The following is a 6123-nucleotide window of genomic DNA, read 5'->3' as shown; positions in this document are numbered from 1 at the left end:
GCTACTAAATATAACTGTTATACTTAAAAAAAACAAAACTTTATCAACGGGTGTAAGAATTTGTCTTCAATAATAATGGTAATATTGCTGCGATGAAATTGAAAAGTCAAAGGAGGTAGGAAGACTAGAGACTTTTGTTGATTTTATTGGAGAAGTAGATTGGTTGGGTCAACGCTTGCTGTTATGACTTTATGAGATTTTCTTTCGGCTTTGCGGCATACGTGTAAGTGTAACAAAATATTAAATATATAATATTTCCATTGCATGGGTCCGAATATGGTTGCATTTCGTGGCCACATTCATGCGCTTGCTGAATTTAATTATCGTCAATAATCTTTGCCTTTATTACAATTCATTACTTCCACGGCATGCAGCAGCAATTCCAACTTCAACCTACAATGCAAATCGCTAAAATTCAGCAGAATCAAGGAGAAGAATGCGGCGACTAGAAAATTATTTAATTTGCATAATTATATTTATTTGTGTTTAACTGTTTATTATTAATCCTAAGAGTCTTATTAATATGTTTTAAGAACACATTTTAAAATTATTTTATTAAAAACTATTAAAAATAATATTTTATGATCAATGTATTAAATTATATATTTTTTGGTATGATATTGTTTTATTGATTTTTTAGCAAATCCAAGTGGTTTAATGTCTAAATTTTGGGAGAAAAATTTACTCATCTTTATGAGTATCAGTTTTTGAAAGTACATCAAAGATTCTTTCAATTGATTAAACTAACAAAAGAAAGTCTGAAAAGAAAACAAATAAATTTAAAAGTAAAATTACTGAAAAGGAGTAAAATGACATTAAATTAAAAAAAAAAAGCAAGAAATTGTCTTCCAAAAGATCCAATGACTTTGAAATTAAATACAAAATATAGAATTTTAAAAGAAAATAAACTTGCTTGAAAAATAGTTTTGCAAGAAAAATAAAGATTACAAGAAGAGTTAATAGTCAAAATCGTCTCTGAAAGATACCCGATCTCCATTTTGGTCCTCGAAAGATAAAGTTAATCAAAATCGTCCCCGAAAGATACACGACTTGGTCACGTTAGTTCTTCCGTCAGTTGGATGATGACGTATGAAACACACAAAAATTTATCTCAAACATATGAAACACACAAAAATTTAGTATCAAAAAATATTTCAAATTTAATATTATCAAGAAAAAATAAAAAAAATTATATAAGGACTAATTTGATTACTTTTTAACATTTTAGGGATGAAAATGACTTATGTCTGAACTTTCAAGGACTATTTTGATTATAAATAATTTTTTTACATGTCAAGTGACACGTGGCATAACTGATTTGACACGTCAATCAATCATCTTGTAACACGTGGCATTAACCCACCACGTCATCATCCAACTGACGGAAGGACTAACGTGACCAAGTCGTGTATCTTTCGGGGACGATTTCGATTAACTTTATCTTTCGAGGACCAAAATGGAGATCGGGGTATCTTTTAGGGACGATTTTGACTATTAACTCATTACAAGAAATTTAAATGAAAATAACTCGCAGACTCAGGAATTCACTGGAGATATGAGTGTGCGAGAGTATTTTCTGATATGAGATTCCAACCCTATCCTTCTATTCTTCAACTATTTATAAAGTTTTTTAGTCAATCAAAATCAAGCAAATATATCCCACGTGAATATAATCTTAATTAATCATTTCCGTGCTTTGAATATTGTCCACAAATGCCATCAATTATCTTCACTTATCAACTTCTTCATTTCTTCTATTACTTCATTATTCTTAGATGAGTCCTTATCAATTGAAATTCACTCCCTTGTTGATATGCCATCTTCGATAAGCCCCATGAAGTAAGTTTCTACTTCAAAACTCAGAACTTATTTATTTTCGACAAACAAATTGTCCCTTTAGGATTGATGTGTCTATCGAGCTATCAGTAAAACGCTCAATCCTATTTTCTCTTAAGAATTTTAAAACTCATAACTAAACAATTAATTCAGATACAAGTCATTAACTTCCCACGTTTTCATTATTTCAAAAGTAACACTCAGAAAGATCCATTTCTCCATTAATTACTATCTTCTCTCTCTCCTTTAATCGTGACTTCTCAAAGAAGTTTCTTTATTTTCAAAATTTGAAAATTAAAAAAAAAACTTTATAAATCCTTCGTCTCCACATTTTTATTTTTTCTTTTCAAATTCATCTTCTTCCAATGGCTACGCCAATCTTTTTCTCAAGTTTTTTCGTGCACTCTTTTTCATCCGAAACCAAATCAACACTCATTTCTTTTTCTTTCCATCATTAATGGCCTCTTCTAAAACCCCAGAAACTTCAACAGCCAAAGACAAGGACAAACAAATTGTGACTGAAACTTTTGAGCAGTCTGATTTAAAAATACTGTCTCCATTCAAAGACTTTGAGAACATTACAAATGACAAAAGAATCTTTTTCCCTTTTACTGTCGAAGATGATACTTACTGTTTTATCAATCCTTTGCAAATCTTAGAACAAGTCAAGAAAAACGTCCTTTACTTTCCCAATGCTGAAGGAGAAGAATTGCTTATTAAATGAAACATTTTCATAGCATACTTTATTGATGGCAAAAAACATTTCCGAAACAATCACAAAGTCTCCTTCAAAACTGCCGATTTGTTCGCTTGGTACCAAAGACTCGAACCTGTAAAAGGCGAAGCTTGGAGAGCACAAGGTATACATGAACTCCTTCGTCTTTCTCATTTTACACCAACTACTCATCTTTGGATGATTGACACTGCGCTCTATTTTTAGAACAAGACTACAAACAATTTTCACTTGTCCTGTGGAATGGTTAGTCCCACACTCTTCGATGTAGCTGCTATCACTGGACTTTCGATGAGTAACCCTGTAGCTATATTCGATGTGAAGCCCACCAAATCCTATAACATTATCCAGAAGAACTCTTATGGAGACTTTATTAAACCCAATATGGGTAAAGAATGTAGTCCTATGACAGACGATGAAAGCATAGCCTTCTTGTACTATTGGCTAAATGCTATTGTCTTATGCTCGAGAAATATCTCGATGCAAAAACTATTTATCCCACTGGCCGCCTTACTTCATGAAGGGCACAGGTTCAATTTGGCCAAATTGCTCTTAGAAAATTTATATGATGAATTAGGGCAATTAATTGATAGTTTTTGAATGAAGTCTTCGATCAGTGAAAGAGGTTCCCTTTGGCTTCTACAATTTTGGCTAAATGCCATTTTTGAAAAACACATGAAACAGGGAGGAATTACAACTTCAAAAAAATAAAGCATTGAGGGTTTTCGATTAGTTACCTTTCAACCAAATTTTAAAGATGCACACTCGACTGAAGAGCTCTTTTGGGAAGCATTCTCGAAGTTTCATTCATGCAAGAATTTTTGAACTGAGGAATTAATGCTTGCTCCCTTTTCAAATCAAAGATAACAAAAACAAAGAGCACAAAAAGCTTCCACCAAGATTACCAAACCAACAAAGGTAAAAACTTAGTTAAATTCCTCTTTCATTTATTCTTCTAGAATTCTCATATTAAACTCTATTATCTTTATTTCAGAAACAATCATCCAACGAAAGTTCTTCCGATGAAAGCCCTCAACCTTCAAACAAACAAACTCCTTCCCATTCGAAAGATTCTTCCTCTTTTTCCAATGATTTCAAGTCGAATGATTCATCGGAAACTTCTTCTCACTTTTCGCACCACAAACCCAGAAGGTCTATCAAGATATATTTATTAACTAATTCAACATTAACTTTATCGATTTCAACTTTATTTTACCCATTACAACTTTTATCATAATAAAGGCTGGAAAAACCATTCGACCAACTCCTTTTGCATCAATGGTACAAGTTAACCCAAAAAAGAAGGAAGATCATCATTCAGGTTCATTTTCTTCTAGCGGCAATGTAATCTCTCATTATCTGCCACAAACTCAAAAAGCTCAATCACCTACTCAGCCAACGACTACTTCCATCATCTCTCCTAGATATTTAGTAGGTATAATTAAAATGGTGCTTATCATTTCCTCATCACCTTCTATTCTTTATCTAGATCAACATATTTCTCTGTCATTGATTAGGGCTATAACAACAGCTTTGCCCTTTTCAAACTTAGTTGGTGACAGAATCCCTTTAGGAACTATTTTCCCATTAGACGGGAAAACTACTCAAGAATAAACAGGAGTTACCACCTTGTCTTTACTATTGGAAGGTTCCCGTTGCACCATTGGTTGTCCATTCTTTCTTCCTCGAGGATATGGATAACGGTCTCGATAAAAACCTCGATGACCTCTTTGAAGGTTAGACCTATACTGCGCATCTCAATTACGAAACTCTTCACAATTTCGTATCCATTGCACACCCAAAGCTTGTGAACGATTCATTGAGGAAGGAAAATTCCTCTGAGGAACACCAGAACTTTGTCCCTCCTGCCTTCGAGAAAGTTGTTTTTGTCAAATTTGTTCTTCCTTATGAGCTAACTCTTTTTTCATTCTTTCTTTCTCAAATATAGCTGCAACATCAACATCAAACACGGTATTACAACGAGGGTATAAAGACACATCTCGATCTTTTAAATTTTGTTGCATCAAAAATTCCAACAACCCTTCACTGATGCCTGGATATACTGCTCGAACATTAGCTTTGAAATATGCTAAAGCAGTATCAAACTCATAAGAAAAACTAACCATATTGACCCCTAAAAGGCTCTGCAAAGTTTGTGCTAGCATCGAAGGGATCAGAGTCAACCTTCATGTCCTTTTTTCTATCATCGAACTTTAATCTCCCTTCCATAATTGCTTCTTGAATCAAGTCCCTGAAATGGACACAATTATTAGTTGAACTGCTAGTTGCTTGATAAAACTTAAAATAGGGTTTTCCCTTTAAATCTTTTGTCGAAAGCAATGTTTTACTCTCAGGCAAAACTAATTGTTTATCTTTAAGCAACACATCAAATATTTGATCAGATTTTGAAATATCAAAACTATACTTCTTTCCGCTCTTATATTTTGTATCATTAGATCTATCAACATTTGTGATTTTCTTAAGCAAAGAGCATACATAAAGTGGACCTTTCTTTAATTCAACAAATCAACTTCAGGAAACTTAAAATCAGATTCCTCACTCGAGAATTCCATTTCAACATATGAAACTTTTTCTTTTCAAGAAAAAGATTTAATTTTCAATATTTTTTCATTTAAAATTTTTTCTCTCTCTTTCCAAAGAATCTCTACCTGACGCACTCTTTCTGCCAAATAAGCCAAATCAGGTATATGAACATTAAGCAACTTCTGACACATATAAAAACCTAAACCCATAGTTGCTATTTTCACTACTTGACTTTCGGGAAGAGACACAACATCGACTTCGAACATTTTTTAAACGAATCATGAAGTCATCAATTGATTCTCCATCCTTGCGTTTCAAAGCTACCAAGTCAGTGACGGTCACATTTAACTTTCCTCTAAAAGACTGAGAATGAAAAGTACTCTCTAGTTGTGCCCAGGTTACAATTGAATTAGGCCTAAGATTAGAGAAACAAGTGAATGCATTCTTTGTTACAGAAGAAGGAAAAAACTTCATCTTTAAATTTTCATCATTCGCAAAGATTTCCAACTTCACCATGTATCGAGCAATATGCTCAGTGGTCGATTCACAATTTTCATCAGCAAACTTTGTTACTATTTTTGGATTTTTCATTCCCCTAGACGCTTTTGTTGCTTGCATAACAGCAGAAAAAGTAAAAACAAAATACGGTTGGTTTATGAAACCTACGTTGAAACCCACTCTATTAATCATATCTTCAATAATTCTAGTAACCTAGTATCTCTCACCATGTTGATTGGCTCTCATTCGAGCCAACACCTTATCCACATTTTGATCTCGTCGAACAACTTGAGGAGTATCTCTTTCAAAATGCATATCACCTCCCATATTTTCAGGTATATTCATCCCATTCTTCTGATTTATTTGCAAATTTTGATCTCCTTCATCATAGTCAACAATTCGAGCAATCCTTTCCACTTGTCTAGCAAGATGCTCAAATTTTGATTCATGATCAGTCATCATAGGGTTTAAAATTGTGGTCATTTGCTGGGTCAATAGATTAACTAAACCAT

This window comes from Arachis ipaensis, chromosome B07 (genome assembly GCF_000816755.2).
Source record: "Arachis ipaensis cultivar K30076 chromosome B07, Araip1.1, whole genome shotgun sequence".
Taxonomy (NCBI): Eukaryota; Viridiplantae; Streptophyta; class Magnoliopsida; order Fabales; family Fabaceae; genus Arachis; species Arachis ipaensis.
The sequence above is the reverse complement of the archived record's forward strand: the minus strand, read 5'-3'. Positions refer to the sequence as shown.